Source organism: Globicephala melas, chromosome 6, assembly GCF_963455315.2.
Source record: "Globicephala melas chromosome 6, mGloMel1.2, whole genome shotgun sequence".
In the NCBI taxonomy this organism is placed as follows: Eukaryota; Metazoa; Chordata; class Mammalia; order Artiodactyla; family Delphinidae; genus Globicephala; species Globicephala melas.
Window position 1 is genome coordinate 103,358,431 of NC_083319.1, and position 20,134 is coordinate 103,378,564.

Sequence of the window (20,134 nt, forward strand, 5' to 3'; positions counted from 1 at the left end):
AATTAGTGTGCAATAAAGCTAAGTAAAATTTATAATTATTAATGTCTAAGATATCAGAGTCTTTAAAAATAACAGTTTGGGTTCATTGATACCTGGGATCTGTGTCTTACCCCTTATTAAATTAGATCTTGAGCTTTCTGGAATTGAATCTTACTGTTCCTGGTAGAGTCTGAAGTGACCTGGTCTTTTTGGTGATTATTTAATTAAGATTATAGTAGATGTTATAGAGTAGGCTAGATCCCAAGGACCTAATTTTTTTTTCTACTGTGTCTTTCTGACTGTTCAATAAATACATAGGTCCCTTTGTTCACATATCCACCATCTCTAATTCTCAGATGAATTTCTTGGGAATTTGGTTAACATTGTTTAAAATGCTAAAATGTCCTGATTTGTATACTGCTCAGTTGATGAGAATACAGCTTTATCAGATTCTTGCTATGTGGTAATTTGCTAATGTCACAGATTTTTATTCTTTAAGGAAAAATAACTTTCTGAATATAAACATAAAATGTTGATATATTTTTAAAAAGTGCTCATTGGGCTTCCCTGGTGGCGCAGTGGTTAAGAGTCCACCTGCCAATGCAGGGGACACGGGTTCGTGCCCCAGTCTGGGAAGATCCCACATGCCGCGGAGCGGCTGGGCCCGTGAGCCATGGCCGCTGAGCCTGTGCGTCCGGAGCCTGTGCTCTGCAACGGGAGTAGGCCACAACAGTGAGAGGCCCGCGTACCGCAAAAAAAAAAAAAGTGCTCACAAAACTTAGCTGATTGCCTACTAGTGTAAGCATTTTGCATGCATTATCTCATTTAATCTCTGAGGATAGGTATTACCACTTTCATTTTATAGATGAGAAAATCAAGGATTAGATAAAGTAAATTGACCAAGGTCACACAATTGGTAAGTGGGGGAGCCAGGGGATGAACCTTGGTTTCTTCTGACTTCAAAACCATCATAAGTAAGTGAAAAAAATAAAACCACATATAACCTCACCATTTTAAAATAACGTCTATTAACATTTTGGCATAGATCTTTCCAGTGTACAGTCCTTTTTCTGCTGTGAATGTATATTTTCAAAGCTGGCATTACACGTATAGTTTTGTATTATGCCTTCTTCCCAGTTAACATTTCAGAAGATAAATGGCTGTATGTTATTTAATTGGATGTCTGGTATATTTAATTTGGACATTTCATTTGTTTATGATTTTTGCTATTATAAATTATGATGAACATCCTTGTGAGAATTTTATCATTACTTTAGGGTATATTTCTAGCAGTAGAACATAATAGTCAAAAGGTGTGATCTTTTTTTTTAAGGCTAATGGTATGTATTACCAAATTGCCATAGAAAGGTGGTGTTGGGTTTCCCTTCCTCCACCAGTAAATGGGAGTGCCCATTTCCTGACCTGTTGACAATGTCTGGCACAATACTACCATTCAGAAAAATCTTTTCCACTTACTTGTTTGTGTGGGTTTAAGTGTGTAGATTCTGGCCCTGTCCTTTGTCTGTTGTTCTTTGGGGGTGCTTGTCTTTCTTATTCATATGTATTAGCACCCCCCCCATCATATTGTACCTGAGAGAGGTTGTATGGAAGCACAAAGAAGAAATAATTTGGGTCAAGAGTAGATGGGGAAAACTTTGTAAAAGAAGTGATTTTTGTTTGTTTGTTTTTGACAGGCAAAGGAAGGCCAAAGGGTAAGGAAACAAACATTTGAGAACTACTGTGTGTTTTCTTATCTGTAAATGGGGGTAATTAATAGACTTGCCTTGTTATTCAGAGGATTAAATGTATGTGCGTGCTCAGTTTTGACACATAATAAGTGCTCAGAAGATTTAGTAGGTGCAGTTATTTAGTTATGTAATGCTAGCAGATTAACAATTAACAGAAGAATAAAAGCCTATATGAGCCCGTTAAATTAAAAAAAATCTAGTTGGTTTTGAAATTTGGGGCAGGTTACAGGCACTTTCAGTAAGTATATGTTGCATTAATGACTACAACTGTAGTTTGCTTGGGTTAGGAATTTGGGAAATCCAAAGACAGAAGTGGGAAGATTAATTTCGTCAGGATTGGGGTCAGGCTGGGGTTTGGCACTTTGCCCATTCATTTGACTAATTTAAAATTAATGTGTGGCAAAATAAACTCAAAATGGATTAAAGACCTAAATAAACTCAAAATGGATTAAAGACCTAAATGTAAGACCAGATACTATAAAACTCTTAGAGGAGAACATAGGCAGAACACTCTATGACATACATCACAGCAAGATCCTTTTTGACGCACCTCCTAGAGAAATGGAAATAAAAACAAAAATAAACAAATGGGACCTAATGAAACTTAAAAGCTTTTGCACAGCCAAGGAAACCATAAGCAAGACGAAAAGACAACCCTCAGAATGGGAGAAAATATTTACAAACGAAGCAACTGACAAAGGCTTAATCTCCAAAATATACAAGCAGCTCATGCAGCTCAATATCAAAAAACAAACAACCCAATCCAAAAATGGGCAGAAGACCTCAATAGACATTTCTCCGAAGAAGATATACAGATGGCCGACAAACACATGAAAGGATGCTCAACATCACTAATCATTAGAGAAATGCAAATCAAAACTACAATGAGGTATCACCTCACACCGGTCAGAATGGCCATCATCAAAAAATCTACAAACGGTAAATGCTGGAGAGGTTGTGGAGAAAAGGGAACCCTCTTGCACTGTTGGTGGGAATGTAAATTGATACAGCCACTATGGAGAACAGTATGGAGGTTCCTCAAAAAAACTACAAATAGAACTACCATATGACCCAGCAATCCCACTACTGGGCATATACCCTGAGAAAACCATAATTCAAAAAGAGTCATGTACCACAATGTTCATTGCAGCACTATTTCCAATAGCCAGGACACGGAAGCAACCTAACTGTCCATCAACAGATGAATGGATAAAGAAGATGTGGCCCATATATACAATGGAATATTACTCAGCCATAAAAAGAAATGAAATTGAGTTATTTGTAGTGAGGTGGATGGACCTAGAGTCTGTCATACAGAGTGAAGTAAGTCAGAAAGAGAAAAACAAATACCATATGCTAAGACATATATATGGAATCTAAAAAAAAAAAAAAAGTTTCTGAAGATCCTAGCAGCAGGACAGGAAATAAAGATGCAGACGTAGAGAATGGACTTGAGGATACGGGGAGGGAGAAGGGTAAGCTGGGACGAAGTAAGAGAGTGGCATGGACATGTATGCACTACCAAATGTAAAATAGATAGCTAGTGGGAAGCAGCCACATAGAACAGGGAGATGAGCTTGGTGCTTTGTGACCACCTAGAAGGGGTGGGATAGGGAGGGTAGGAGGGAGATGCAAGAGGGAGGGGATATAAGGATATATGTATACATATAGCTGATTCACTTTGTTGTACAGCAGAAACTAACACAACAATGTAAAGCAATTATACTCCAGTAAAGAAGTTTAAAAAAAAATGTGGGGCAACAAAATTTCAAGCTTTTTTTTTAAAATTTTTAATTTTTTGCATCTTCCCATTTTTCTCAAGTTCCTCCAGTGTTTTGTTCTTCCCTGTGATTGTATACTCTACATCTTCTCTCAGGAATAATATAATTCGGGAGTGAGGGGGAACTTGGAACAGGCAGTAGAGCCCAAAGCATCCTTCACCATTAGTTTCATTTTCCCTGAGCAGGTAAGAGTGGAGTTTGGGACACCTGAAGGTGTGATATCAGGAAAATCCCATTACAGGTATTGACCCCTAATTACTGAGGCTCTAAAAAAGCCCTATCGGGTACCCCCCGCCCCAATCTAAGGCAACATTATAAGTACATTATTCTTTTATATTATAAGTATTTTCCCACTCTTCTTTCCTCCACTTCTCAGCTGTTTCTATGATGATCTGAATGCTTTACCAAACCTTGAGTAGGCTGACGAGTATATGGATAGCTCATAAAAAAAGGCGTCTGAAGACAAAGCAAGTTTTATTGTACCAGTGAGCACCCTATTTCTCTCCTCCATTCCTTATTCAGAGGTGTGCTGTTTTGTTGTCAGAGGGTTGGTGTTAGCGCAATACAGGTACTTCTCAAGCTTTATGTGCTTACGAATTTCCTGGGAATCTTGTTAAAATGGAGATTATGATTCTGCATGTAGATCTCGGGTGGAGCCTATGATTTTGCACTTCTAACCAGCTCCAGTGACGGCCGTGTTGTTGCTGCTGCTGCTCTGGTGGTCTGTGGTCCACACTTTGAGCGCCAAGGCAGTTTATAGCCTTTTTTAGGGGAAGGGAAACAGGTACGGTAGTCTCTTAATTCTTTTACTCAGCATTTCTGACATACTGAATAGATCCATTGTGCTCTTCTCACATCAGTTAACAGTTGTTCAATAAATGAATAAACACCTCCTGGGAAGCTTTGTACTAGCTATTAAAAGAACAGCTTGCATCATAGTACACTACACTTTAGCCATCCCTAATTGTTAGGTTAAATCCATGTTTGCAAGTTCAGTTTAGCGCAGGCCAAGATCTTGCTATACTTATAGGCTTGCTTTTGCTAATTTGCTTTTATAAGTAGATTGTCCCCCAGTGCTGTGAAAAGGATGAGTTTAAGAAGTGAAATCTTAACTCCTTAATTGGTTGTTTCATAATCTCTAACACAGGTTTCAATAAGTATAAATGACTAACCTTTTAATTTTTATGTTTGTGATTCTTCTGTTTGTTTCATTAGCCTTGAGTGACCTTTTCAGTCTCCAGTAAGGCTTTCTCCCTCCCCGGCCACCTAATCTTAGTTTTGTTTTAGGCTGATTTTCATTTTGTCCATATAGCTCATGTACATAATTTAACAAGTCATTAGTTTCAAAATGCTTTTGAGGAAGATTAATAGTTTTCTGTCTCTCCTCACCTATCCTCACCTTGACTCCCCTTCAAACTCTTCTTGCAGTTTCTTCTGGTATTTGTTTTCCTATTTCTAGGGAGATGCTCATACAGCTCTTTATCAATTTTAGACATCCTCAGGTATAAATAGTAGCTACGAATTGAGCTCTATTCTGCCCCTCTTACTGCTCCTGCTCTGTTTCCTCAGGATGGTTGTACCATTATTATTGTTTAAACCAATGTTAGAGTGAGTTTAAACAGGCTGAATAATGCCTCCCTCCCCCTCCCAAAAGAAGATACCCACTTTGTAACCCTGGGAATGAGTGAATATTATATGACGAAGGGATTTGAGATGTGATTAAATTAAGGATTTTTTTGAGACAGGGAGGTTATTTGGGCTTATCCTCCTAGGCCTTAAATGTAATCACAAGGGTACTTGTAAGGAAAAGAGGAGGAGATAAGAAGATCTGAGGAGGAAGGAGTAGATGTGACACCAGAAGCAAGAGGTTGAAGTGAAGCAAGGAAAGGATTACAAGCCAAGGAATGCAGGTGGCCTCCAGAAGCTCAAAAAAGGCAAGAAACCATATTCTTTCGTAGAGTCTCTAGAAGGAGCTAGCCTAGCCAATACCTTTAGTCCAGTGAAACTGATTTTGGACTTCTGGCTTCCAGGACTGTAAGCAAATACATTTTTGTTGTGTTAAGCCACCAAATTTATGGTAATTTGTTACAGCGGTCATAGGAAACAAATACAAAAGTAGACATTATTATGTCCATATAAATACTGTTCACACTGCCAGGTAATGAATTATGATTATATCCTTTCTGCTATAACATTGTTTTTTCTAGGGATAATAATTACCGTGTTTTTCCATCTGTTGTTGTTTTTTTGTTTTAATCTACCATCACTGTTTTCTTTCTACACCTTTCAGTAGCCTTTCAGTATAGTTTTCTACATGGTCAAAAGAATCAGGTAATCAATTATTTTCTCTCCCCTCGACCCCTGGAGTTCTCCATCATGCTGTTTCAGTCTGAAGTGATTTGCTTCATTTTCTGTGACTCTATCACTGAATCACCCTCAAATCCTCTGACAGGAGACTAGCTCTCCTGACAGTGTTTTGAAGCACATTGGATGTTCTACCAGTTTCACTTTTGCCTTGAGCTCTGTCCCTCTGATACTCTGGGTGTTTTCTAAGTTTATTGCTTAGCCTTGGGATTTTCCTTTGTTCTTATCATTTTCACATCACCATCGTGGGAACTCCTTTTGCCCTTCCTGTGTTGGATCTCCTTGTTCCTGGATGCCATGTTTTTTTCTTTCTTGGTTTACTCCCTCATTTTAGTGGTGTACAGCATCTGGTATGTCATGAGAAAGATTTCATGGGTGGTAGTTTTTGAGATCTTACCTACTTGGAAAAGATGTCTTTATTCTGCCTTCACACTTTTGGGTTTGGCTGGTTATTAGAAATCATTTTTCCTCAGAATTTGGAAGGCATTTCTTCTGTCTGCTACTGTCCAGTGTTGCATTTGAGAAGCCTGTTGCTCTTCTGTAGCACACTATTTTATTTTCCTCTCTGGACGATGTGCTATGGTGTGAGTCTTTTTCGTTAGTTGGGCCAATACTCGTTGGCCCCTTTAAACTTGCAGATTCATTTCCTTTAGTTTTTTTCTTCTCTGTTTGTTTCTGGAACCCCTAATATGTGAATCTTGGACTTTCTGCATTGATCCTCTAGTTTTTGTGGGGGTGTTTTCCCTTCTATTTTCCATCATCTTTACATTTTGTTCTTTCTGGGAGAGTTCCTCAATTTTGTTTCCAACTCTTTCACTGATTTTTCCAATTTCAGTTATTATATTTTTAAAAGCTTTTTGTGGAGTATTCCTTTTTCAGCAACCTCTGTTTTGTAGATGGAGTATCTTTGAGAAGATCAATCTAATCTTGGCATTCCATTTCCTTTGAGTTCCTTTGACAGCGAATCAGCTGGTGGGCTCACTGTAAGGTGATGAGCCGGGGATTCTCAGCGTCTCAACAGAAGGAACACTTTCAGAGGCAGGTGTGTGTGTGGGGTGTCATATCTTAAGCCTGGCTGCTGGCATCCTGAGAGCCAGGAAGGTCAGCTCATTGCTGAGTATGCATCCTTTCACTTGATCTCGTTTTCAGTTTGGTACTTTGCCTTCAGCTCCAACCGATATCTTCTCTGGCTCAGTTTCTTCAGAAACTAAATAGCTCTCTCCTCAAGAGTAGGACTTCTCTGCATCTTATGTAGATGTTTCAACCGGTAGCCTTGTTTTGAGCCCCATGTCTCACTGTTGTCCTGTGCTGGCCCCTTGCATGGTCTGCGGTCTGCGGGGTGAATCTTCTGGTCTGCGGGGTGAATCTCCTCGTCTCTCCTTGGCAACCCCCGCCACGTGCTTTTAGTTTTCAATTTCCTTTATTTTGCTAAGTTACCTGCTTTCCATTTTCCAGCACATTTGTTATTGTCCTCTGCTGTTTCCCTACATGTTCCTTTGTTCTTATTGTCTTAAACTGTTTTTATTCATTTATTGTCATTTTAGTGGGATCTAAAGGGAAGAGTTAAATGAAGTGTTTGGAATCTCCATGTTTAACAGGTAGATCAATAAATATAGTTCTGTTTCCTTCATGTGGCAGGACACTTGGTAATCACTCTGCCATGGAACAGGAGAATTCACAGAATTCATATTTCTAATTCTTTTAATGTAAAGGTAGACTTAATTGTTTTCTCATATTTAAATTCTAACGTTGTATACTATTATTCTCCATATACTATAAACCTTGGAAAATTGTGGAATCTTTCCCTCAATTAGAACAAAAAATGAGATAAATTAAAGTAAAAGACACTATTTTCAAACCAAATTTTAGACATTAAGGAATCAGCCAAAAGGAGTGAGTTTTTAAAAAATTTACTATTATAATTTTTAAACTTTGAAGTGTATTTTGATACATTAAACTCTGCAAGGACCAGGTCTTTACTGTGCTACCTTCAGCATCTGCAGCAGTGTCTGCATACATAGTAGAAGCTCATGAGATATTTGTTGACTGAATGCATATGTGAAATTGTTCACATCTTTAAAATGTCAGGAGAAAGCTTGAGCTTTATTAAATATTAATGACTTTTAAGGGTTTTTTTCTACTTCTAAAATCACTTTTAATTAGTTGAAATGTTTGTCCCAAAGTGAATAAAATAAGATTATAGTCAGTTACTGATTGCAGGGCAACTAAGTTCATAATTTTCTACTGGGAACATCACTTATTCCTGAAACCAAGACAGAATTAAGGGAGTAATAATTTTTCTCTTTTTATCAGGAGCACTCATCCCCTGATATTAGTACTATACCATTTGTATACTTAGTTACCAGGCTGCCTCTGCCTACCTCTGAGATCTTTTCTGTCGTCTCCTCTTTGTGTTCCATGAACATACACATACACAGTCTTGTTCTTGTTGAAGGCTTTCAACTTGCCTTTTTAACCTGGAATGTACATTACCCAAATTTTCGCATGGCCTTACTACCAGTGTAAGTTAACTCAAGTCCCCTCCCAACCCCAAAGTACACTCAGTGTTATCTGCTTTTATTCCTCTTTTTCACCCGCATTATTATTTGAAATAATCTTATTTATTGTTTGCTTGCTTATTATAGGCTTTCTCTCAAGTTTAAAGTTTTCACGCATGAGGCATTGAACTCTATTTCTACCACTTTATTCTTAGCATCTTGAATAATCTCAGGCACGTAACAGTATTTGGCACACTCAGTGGGCATTTTGTAATTATTTGTTGAAAGGGTATATAAATTGTGCAGCGTTGGGCTTCCCTGGTGGCGCAGTGGTTGAGAGTCCGCCTGCCGATGCAGGGGACACGGGTTCGTGCCCCGGTCCGGGAAGATCCCACATGCCGCGGAGCAGCTGGGCCCGTGAGCCACGGCCGCTGAGCCTGCGCGTCCGGAGCCTGTGGTCCACAACGGGAGAGGCCACAACAGTGAGAGGCCCACGTACAGCCAAAAAAAAAAAAACAAACCCAATAAATAAATAAATTGTGCAGCGTGTTTTCACGTCATCCCATTTATTTAAACATATATAAAACTTCAGTGTTTTATTTTACTAAATGTATATACTAGTTTTTTAAAACAAAAGAAAATAACAGCCAGCTAAAGAAGTTAATAGCGTTCATATCATTCTTCTCAGTTTTGTGAACCAGTAAAATGAGGCCCAGAAAAGTACCCTGAGTCACACAAGCTATTATAGACCAAGCTGCTGTAAAAGATCCAAATACCCTGTGGTTCCCCAAATTGGAAGCTTATTTCTCTCACGTAAGCCACCAGTGGTAGAGAGGAGTCGGAAATGGATAAGCTGCTTTTTTCCTGGGATTATCCAGCACCCCAGGTTTTTTATGTCTTCGTCTTTACTCTTCCGTAGCATATTGCTCTTATCTGCATGGCCAGATCTGGTTCACATCTGTGTTCAGCCCTTGGGAGGGAGACAAAGAGAGGAGGACAAGGAGCTGCTTTTTAAGGATGTGCCGTGGAAACTTTACACTCGTATCCCCGTTGTTCAGAACTTGGTCACATGGCCTTAGAAGAGCCCAAGAAATGTAACCTCTGCTTTCCTGTTAAAACTGTGTGCGTGGTTTTGCTGGGGGTGCGGATGGAGGGCCCCCCAGTGGGGAGTATCAGGGTGTTTTGTTACTAAAAGGAGAAAGGCGGAAATGGCCACTTGCAGGGTCAGTCTTAGAACTTTTTACTCAGGCCTGATGATTCCTTAGTTCAGTGCTCTTCGTACCTCATCTGCACCTAACATTAGATATCTTCTTCAAGAAATTAAAAAATAAAAAATGCTACTGTAACTTTCATTGTCAGATAAAATGTTGGTTAATGCAGAATGGAGTAGGTTCTAGAGTAGTAACAGTTAAAATCTTCAAATTTGATTGTGTCTTGTTTGAAGTGGGGTGGAGTAGGCCTACATCTCCTTTGTAAGAGGCATGAATCCCTCTCCCCCAGTCATCGGTGCCCTATATAGATAGCTTGGTTAGAATAGGGGAGATTATCTGTTTTAGTGATGATTTGGGGGAAACATGCCAGCGTAGATCTTGGTTTTCACACTGGTTAGATAGGAAAAGGCCAGTCTGGCTTTTTTTTTTTTTTCCCCATTATAGGTGGCTTTATAGTTGTAGGACTAAGCTAAATGTGAAATGAGGTCAGACAGATAATATTAGATCTATACAATGAAATATGATGAGCTCTCTGCTGGGGGCAGGAACCAGAGGGGTGGTTCCCTGAAAGGCTTTGCAACCCATTTGAAAAGAAACCCAGAGAGGAGAGAGCTTCCTTTTTTGTTGCCATTGTACAAGAATGTATCTGGATTGCTATATTCCCTCTATCCCTTCCTTTTCCAACTTCTATTTTGAAAAATTTTAAGCCCACAAAGAAATTGAAAAATAAATATGATGATGACCATTCTTTATTTCACTTATATTCACCAGTTGTAAACATTTTGCCACATTTGCTTTATCTATACCTGTACTCCAGCCTCTAAATTTTTTGAAAGTAAATTGGAAGCAGCATGATGCTTTACTCCTAAATAACTCAGCTTTTATCTCTTAAGAACAAGAATATTCTCTTACACAGCCACAGTACCATTATGATACCCAAGTAATTTAGCATTAATTCAGAAATGTTCTCTATTACACTGTCCATTTTTAAACTTCCCCAACTGACACAAAAACTGTCCTTAAAAAAAATATATATATATATATTTTTCAATTCAGGATCCAACCAAAGCATTCTGTTAATTTTGAAGAGTCAAAGCTTGTTATAAAATATCTCACTTTCTGGATTTCACCAGTTGTTTCCTCATAATTAAATCCATGTTAAACATTTTTGACAAGACATATTACATAAGAGTACATAGAGTGTGCTTCCTGGTGCATCACATCATGTAATAAATTTGTCCTGTTATTGATGATTGATCTCTTGGTCATATAGTATATACTAGATCTCTCAAAAAAGGACCTTTTCCCTCCTTTGTAATTAATAAGTGAATCACTGATGGTCCTTGCCTGAGGCAGTTATTACATTGGTGGATGCAGAATGGTGATCTTCTAATTTCCCAACTCTTTTCCTTTTTAGTGTCAATATGGACTTGTAGGTTCTTTTTTGTTCCATGTATTAACAATCTATTAATGCCACCCAATCTGCTAATGCCACCATTTCTTTTGATGCTCAAATTGTCCTAAATTTGGCCAGTGAGAGACCCATCAAGTCTCTTCCCTTTACGTGTCCCAGTCAGTCTTTTAATATTCCCTATTCTTTTGACACAAGATGTTTCCAGTTGTACTTTTTCCCCCATCATACTAGGAATTATTTTTCTAAGAAATTTTGTGTTCTTTTAGTAGAGAATGGTATTTGGAAACCATCATATGTACTAAGTGTATTCTTTACTGCTGGAATATCTTTATTCCTAGGCCCTGTCATTTTTTTTCTAGACAGAACTAGGAAATTAAAAGGCGTATTTGTTTTGGCCACACTGTGAGGCATTCGAGATCTTAGTTCCCCAACCAGGGATCAAACCCGTGCCCCCTGCGTTGGGAGTGCGGAGTCTTAACCACTGGACCTCCAGGGAAGTCCTGGGTTTTGTTTTTAAATCGTGAGTTCATATAGGATGAACTACAGTACGTTGTTTTATCAAGAGATAAACTGCAAGAAAAAAAATAGAGGGGGAACCTATAGATTAAAAAAACTTAAAGGATGTATCAATCCATTGTAGTTTGAAAACCGTATTGGATCATAATTCAGGTAGTTAAACTTTTTTTTTTGACGCAAGACAATTGGAAATTTGAACATATACTGGATATTTGATATTTGTAATACTGATTATTTTTAGGTGTGATAAAGTATTATTGATTTTTTTCAGGTATGGTGTATGGCTATATTCAAAGTGGTGGTCTTTTAGAGATAACTTCTGAAATATTTAAGGGTGAAATAATTTGATATCTGGGATGTGCAAAAAATAATATGGGATGACTTTATGGATGAAACAAGATTGGCCATGAGTTTGTGATTGCTGAAGCTGGGTACGTGGGAATTTGTTATACTATGCTCCTCTACCTACTTTCATATATGATTGAAATACTCTCATAAGATTTTTAAAATACCAGTTTATACTGATCGGCCAATTTCGATGGACTACCACAGAGTTCTTCCTTACCTCTCCCATTCCGTATTTATATCTTTTTTCTCCCACACTGAGAACTCTAGATCCCAACCCTGTAGCTATCTTTTGTCAGAATGTAAAGATGAAAAGAACCTGGATCTTTAATTAAATAAGCTGGTGAATTAACTAACATTGGATTTAATTGCCCTACCTTGGAATTTCTTATGGGAGATAACTAATTTATTGTGATAAAATATACATAAGTTTACTGTTTTAACCATTTTTCTGTATAGAGTTCAGTGGCATTAAGTACATGACACATTATGGTGCAACCTTCGCCACCATCCATCTCCAGAACTTTTTTTCATCTTACCAGACTGAAACTCCATACCTATTAAATGGTAACTCCCCAGTTCTCTCCTTTCCCAGCCCCTGGTAACTCCCATTCTACTTTCTGTCTCTATGAATCTGACTACTCTAGGTACCTAATAAGAGTGGAATTATACAGTGTTTGTTCTTTTGTGACTGGCTTATTTCACTTAACATGCCCCTCTTCTTTGTCTATTCAGGCTGCCGTAACAAACTACCAGAGACTGGGTGGCTTAAATAACAATTTATTTCTCACAGTTCTTAGAAGTCCAAGATGAAGGCACCAGCAGATTCTGTGTCTGGTTCACAGATTGCTGTCTTCTCACTGTGTCCTCACATGGCACAAGGGGAGAGAGAGCTCTTTGGGGCCTCTTTTATAAGGGCACACTAATCCCATCCATGAAGGCCCTACCCTCATGACCTAATCACCTCCCAGAGATCTCATCTCCTAGTGATCATCACACTGAGGGTTAGGATTTCAACATACGAATTTTGGGGGCTGGGGGGACAGAAACGTTCCATCTATAACAGTCCTCAGAGCTCATCCATGTTGTATGTCGCATGTGTCAGAATTTCTTTCCTTTTTAAAGGGTGAATAGTCATTGTATGTATATACCATTTTGTTTATCCAGTTCATCTGTCATGCACGTTTGGGTTGTTTCTACCTTTTGGCTCTTGTAAATAGCACTGCTTTGCGCACTGGTGTTCAAATATCTGTTCAAGTCTGTGCTTTGAATTCGTTCGAGTATATACCCAGAATTGCAATTGCTGGATCATAAGATAATTCTGTTTTTAACTTTTGAGGAATTACCGTACTGTTTTCCATAGTGGCTGCACCATTTTAATTCCCACCAGCAATGTTGTACAGGGTTTCAATTTCTCCATATCCTTACTTACACTAGTGATTTTCTGTTTTTGTTTTTGATAATAATAGCCATCCTCATGGATGTCAAGTGGATTTTATTTACACTGTGGTTTTGATTTACATGTCCATGATGATTACTTATACCGAGCAAATCTTCATGTGTTTATTGACCACTTGTATATCTTTAGAGAAATGTCTTTTCAGGTCCTTTGCCTGTCTTAAAATTGGGGATTTTTTTTGTTGTTTATCTGTAGGAATTCTTAATATATGCTGGATATTAATTCCTTATATGATTATGATTTGCACGTTTTTCTCTCATTCCATGTGTTGCCTTTTCACTCTGTTACTTGTGTCCTTTGCACCAAAGGTTTTAATTTTGGTGAACTTCAATTTATTTTTTCTTTTTTTGCCTGTTTTTCAGTGTCATATTCAAGAAATTGCCAAATCCAGTGCCATGATGCTTTTTCCCCTGTGTTTCTTCTAAGAGTTTTATAGTTTTAGGTGTTTTGAAAAATTTATTTATTTAATTTATTTTTGGTTGTGTTGGGTCTTCCTTGCTGCGCGCGGGCTTTTTCTAGTTGCGGCGAGTGGGGGCTACTCTTTGTGGCGGTGCCTGGGCTTCTCACTGCGGTGGTTTCTCTTGTTGCAGAGCACGGGCTCTAGGCCCGCAGGCTTCAGTAGTTGTGGCATGTGGGCTCAGTAGTTGTGGCCCACGGGCTCTAGAGCACAGGCTCAGTAGTTGTGGTGCATGGGCTTCGTTGCTCCGTGGCACGTGGGATCTTCCCGGACCAGGGCTCGAATCCGTGTTCCCTGCATTGGCAGGCAGATTCTTAACCACTGCGCCACCAGGGAAGTCCTAGTTTTAGGTCTTACGTTGAGGTCTTTGATCCATTTTAAGTCAGTTTTTGTAAATGGTATAAGGTATGAGTCCAACTTCATTCTTTTACACGAGGATACCCAATTTTTCCAACACCATGTGTTGAAAAGACCTTGTCAGAAAGCATTTCACCATGTGTGGAAGGGTCACGTGTGATCAGATGTGGAGTAGAATAGTGTTTATTTCTGGGCTCTCTATTCCATTGGACTATATGTCTGCATTTATGCCAGTCCCATACTGTTGATTTCTTAGCTTCATAGTAACTTTTGAAATCAGGAAGTGTAAGACTTCCAACTTTGTTCTTTTTCAAGATTGGTCTGGCTTTTCAGGTCCCTTGACATTTCACATGAATTTTAGGATGAATTTTTTTATTTCTGCAAAAAACATCATCAGGATATTGATAGGGATTACATCGAGTCTGTAGAACGCTTTGGGTAATATTGAACAATACTAACTATTAACTCTCCCAATCCATGAACATGGGATGTCTTTCCAGTTATGTTTTTAATTTCTTTCAGTAACGTTTTGTAGTTTTCCTTGTGTAAGTCTTTCACCTCATTTATTAAGTTTATTCTTAAATATTTTATTCTTTTTGATACTATTGTAAAAGGAATTTCCTTTTTGTATTGCTCGTTTTTAATATATAGAAATGCCACCGATTTTTGTGCATTGGTTTTGTATCCTACAACTTTGCTAACAAGTAATTTTATTCCTTAAATGAAGTGCTAAAATGTTTGAAAATGCCGTTTGACTCAGAATATATCACCTAGAAATCTGTTGAGATCAGATACAGGGTTAAGCCTCAGGCACTGTGCCTTTTGTGTCTGTACAGGATGGTTGCTTGTGTAGGTTAGATCCTGTGCAGCAGTATGTGGTGGCCTTGTGTCTACTTAAGGTATTTCTTAATTCTGTTTTCCACATATTCATCAGCAGAAGACAAAGAACCTGAATTCCGATTATCCAGTACCAGAGTATCGCATCAGAAAATTTGTTGACATCTGATTGAGTTTTTGTTGATTCTCTTCCTACCCACTTTATTAGTATGCTAAGGAAATAGGGTGAATAAATTATCTTCCTGGGAATGAGGGTGGGGTATAGGAATAATACAGTATAGGAAAATATTTTTTTATTGTTAAACCAAAAATGGATATTTTCGTTTGTGAGTGAGGATGCTGTTGGTGTTTTTTACTTCAGATTTGTCTTTTAAGTGTTATGTCCATCTCATAGTGCTAGGTGCCCCCTGCTGGACACATAGTGGTAGAGGCTTCTTTACAACGCTCTGATTAGTTCATCCTGCTGAGCAGCTGTGTGTGTGATTCCTCTAAAGATAATGTTAAAACGTTTCTGTGTTAAGTTTTCTAATTAGTCACATCTTAAACTGAACTAAGTTTGGTGACACTGCATTTTTTAGAAATCATCAAAATTTAGTTATTTAAATTACCATAGTAGAATATATCTTGGGAACTGGTGTAGATTGAAACGTCTTTGTTTTATCCAACAACAGGATTGAATTATATGACTAAGAAAACCAACAAGTATTTCCTGTCATATTTATCAAAACAGAGTCTTTGAAGGAGTGTGTAAAGTGCTTTACTTAAACAAATCGCTGTGTTGACTTCCAGTGGAGGATGATGATCTAAGCCCATGTGTTAAAACAAACAGACAAACACACTGAAATGACCAAGAAGCATAATGGGGAGAGTTCAGTTTCCTTGGAAACCCTGGAAGAGTGCCGTAACAAAACTAAAAAGAATTTTGGCAGGAGACGGTACAGATGAGAAACATAGTGAGGGAAGTCCTTATTAGCTGACTTGGATTCATTTATGTGGTTGAGAATCCCTCCTGGGGTGTGACTAAAGGAACCTACCTTGAGCAGCCAGAGCTAGAATTGAAGGTGGTTCATGGGGCAGTTCATTGGTAAGGTATCTGGTGCTTTGAAGCAGGGTTAAACGCTGAATGACTCAGCGTGGTTCTTACCAAGGGGAATGTGACCAGTTGAGAAGGACTGGCTACCCAAGGTTGTAGGAGAGAGACTAACCATGAAGCACAATGTTAAAACTCCCTGCTCTAAAGCTTCCTTCTCTGGCCTTGTAGTCCTGCTTCCTGACCACATATTGCTGAATTGATAAGCTGACTAAGGGTAATGTGTGGCAGACAGCCTCTAAGATGGTCCCCAGTGACCCCTGCCCCCCACTCATGTCCTTGTGTACTCATGTCCCTCCCCTTGAGTATGGCCGGACCTAGTGACTTGCTTCCACAAGTGTGGCAAAAGTGATGGGATGTCACTTTCAAGGTTAGGTTACAACAAAGCTTTGGCTTCCACCAAAGCCTTTTGGGCGGCCCTGTCATTTGCTCTGAGGGAAGCCATCTCCCACTTTGTGAGCTTCCCTGTGGAGCTCATGTGGGCCAGCAGCCCTTGAAGACCCGATGCCTGCCAGCAGCCGTGTGCGTGAGCTTGGTTTGCAAGCAAACCCTCCCCCACGTGTGTGAGCTTGGTTTGCAAGCAAACCCTCCCCCACCAGCCCTCATCAAGTTTGGAGATGGCAGGTGCCCTGTCTGACACATTGCTGCCTTTTGAGAGATCCTGAGTGAGATGCACCCAGCTAAGCCACACTCAGATTCCTGATCCACGGGAACTGTGAGATAATACTTGTTCACTGTTTTAAGCTGCTAAATTTGGGGTAATTTGTTAGGCAGCAGTTGAGAACTAATACAGGAAGTAACAATGTAAACATCTCCCTATCCCCAAAGATTTGAACTTGGTTCTAAATGTTTTTTGATTGAACCCAACACAGTTCCCAATATTGCATAAACATAGACCTTTCTCTTTAAAGTTGAATACACAAAAAGATAGACACAGATGCAGTCTAAGAGAAGGTGACAGACTTACTGCAAGAAACAAGAGAAGACATTGAAATTTAAAGAACTAATTAATATTCTCAAGGAGACTCTTGAGCATTTGAAGAAAAAGTATCAGAGAGCAGAAAAAGGAATTCTTAAGTGAAATATGTGATTCTTTTTTTTTTTTTTTTGCGGTACGCGGGCCTCTCACTGCTGCGGTCTCTCCCCATCACGGAGCACAGGCTCCAGACGCGCAGGCCCAGTGGCCATGGCTCACGGGCCCAGCCGCTCCGCGGCATGTGGGATCTTCCCGGACCAGGGCACGAACCCGTGTCCCCTGCATCGGCAGGCGGACTCTCAACCACTGCGCCACCAGGGAAGCCCGAAATATGTGATTCTTAACTATTGACTCTTCGGAGGCAGGAAGCAGCAGGGCTGTAGAAATACTCCTGCAATTCAGAGGAAAATATAAGATGAATATTATAGACAAAAATACAAGAAATACAAATAATAGATTCCATGTAGAGTAAAAGTGCAGAGTGAGAGGTCAGAGAGAACAGATCAAAAGGGCTCAGGGAATATATTTAACATTTATTGAGCACTTACTATGTGCCACGTGTTTGGCAAGTTGAAACTCATTTAAAAACCTCTATACAACTTCCATGTGGAAGGGTCTGTTAATACTCTTCTTTTACAGATAACTTAAGTGCATACCAAGCAAAATAAATGGGATCCACACCTAGAAATAGCCTAGTGGATTTCTAAATTTTAAGATGTGGAAATAAGTAGTACAAGTATTGAGACAAGAAACAGGTTACTGGCAAAGGAAGGTATATCAAGTAGACATTGTGTTTGTCTTCTGTATGCTAGAGCTGTCCAGTTAGTGGTAGCCACTAGCCATGTGTAGCTGTTAAACTTAATTAAAATAAATTCGTCCTCTCACTGCTGGCCGTTCAAGTGCTCAGTAAATAGCTACATGTGGCTAGTGGCTACCGTATTGAACAGTGCAGAATAGAACATTTCTGTGATCACAGAAGGTTTTGTTGAACCATGCTGTGCTAAAAGACAGTGAGTGGAGTGCCATGTAGAAAACTTTGAGGAAAAAACTGTGTAAACTGAGAATCTTAAATTGGTGAAACTATCCTTCACATAGGGCAATAGAATAGCATTTTTCAGGCTTGGAATGACCCAGCGTATCAGTCAAGTGCTTTCCTTGAAAAAACACTACACTCAGTATACCCAGCCCCCTGAGAAGTCAACAACTCTGGAGCATGATGAATCAGCTTCAGTGTTTGCTTAACCCTCTGCTTCCCAGAATAATCCAAGACATATAAAAGTAAGGGAAAATCTTCATCAGTGTCAGACGTAAAGAGGATGCCCTTCACAAGCCAAATTTCCAACTGCCAGAGCAGTGATTTCAACCTAGACAGCTCAGTGCCAGAGCTGCTTCTCCTGATAACTGTAAAATAAAGCCACAGAAAATAACTTTTATTTTAAGGACACCAACCCCCTGAAACCACTTTTGTCAAAATCACCCCCAAAATCTGCATGTCACCAGATCCAAGTTTAATTCTCAGCATTCCCTTGATTTCTCTACACTTTCGGACACAGTTCATCACTGCCACCTTTTATTTATTCATTTATTTATTTTATTTTTTTCTGGATGCGCTGCGTGGCATGTGGGATCTTAGTTCCCCGACCAGGGATCGAACCCCTGCCCCCTGCAGTGGCAGCGCGGAGTCCTAACCACTGGACCACCAGGGAATTCCCCATCACTGCCTCTTTTTAGAAAGACTGTCTTTGCCTGGCTTCCAGAAAAGCTCTTCTTACCTCACCAGTAGTACCGGTGCAATCTCCTTTCCTATTCAGCTAATGGTGGGAGAGCCTGAAGGCTCAGTCCTCAGACCAGACCTTGTTTTCTTATCTGTGCTTGCTCACTAGGAAATCACATTTAGTCCTTAAATGCCTCTACTAATTGATGACACTCTAATTTATATCTTCTCTTCCTCCCGTAAGCTGTCAAATCTGTCTAGCTGCCTGGATGACATTTCTACATGTGTGTCTGGTCGAAATCAACACCAAAGATGTGAAAATGGAATTTTTGGCTCTTTTCTTACCCCAAACCTGCTCTTTCTCGGTGTGTCTCTCCTCAGTAAATGGCACTGACTTTCCTCCATTGGACGTGGTTCTAAAACCTTGGAATCATCCTTTGACACCTCCTGTGACACCTCTTTTGAAACCTCAGCAAGTTCTGCAGTGCTGTCTTCAGATTGTATTCTGAATTCATCCATTTCTCTGGCTGCCACCTGAGTTCAGACCATCATCATCTCTTACTCAGGCTACTGCAATAACTTATGAACCAGATGAGCACTTGAAAACATAAATTAAAAACTCTCCAATGGCTTCTTATCACTTATGACAAATCCACAGTCCTACCATGGCTTACAAGGCTGAATATGGTTTGGCCTCTGTTAAATGCTCCATCTTTTCTAGCACGTTATCCTGCATTCATCTTATCAAGTTTGGCAAACTCATTTCTACTTAGGTCCTCTGCTTGGATGACTAATTCCCTGTTCATTTTGGTTTCTGCCTAAGTCGTCTCCTCAGGGAGGCTTTCTTTGACTACCCTACTGTATTTGTATAGTACTTATTAGCACTACCCGGTACATTTTATATTTATCATTCATTTGTTTATCATATGCCCTCATCACTAGAATGTATGATCCATGAGGGCAGGGATTTTTTGGTCTGTCTTATGAACTCCCATATCCCTAGCACCTAGAAATGCTGGCATAACCTGGAGTGTCTTAACATGTATTAGATGCTCAGTAAAATATTTGTTAAAGGAATGACTCTCTTAAGAATTTGTTGAAGGAATGAGCAAAACAACAAAAATATGCAGGATTTATAAAAAATAAGATCAGTTGTCAGAGGAATGAACTTTTAGTTCAAGTAAGTGGAGAAAAACTTTAATTCTTTTTGAGTAAGATTCATGAAAGAAATTGCATCTTTGAAACTGGAATCGTGAAATTAATTTCAAATTATTTGAAAAATACGATTATAATTGTTTAAAAAGTATAGCAGAAACAATGAGTTGCAGTGTAAATACAATTGAAACAAGGTCAGAGAACTATCACCTAGAGCAAACTAACCTACCAGA

At 39.2% G+C, this 20,134-nt stretch overlaps 1 protein-coding gene across 1 annotated transcript in view; it reads left to right on the forward strand.

The window, feature by feature from the left end:
- The window catches only part of PPP2R2A (protein phosphatase 2 regulatory subunit Balpha), an 88,622-nt gene that overhangs the window by 16,915 nt on the left and 51,573 nt on the right, over positions 1-20,134 (forward strand). The gene's annotated exons all lie outside the window — the stretch shown is intronic.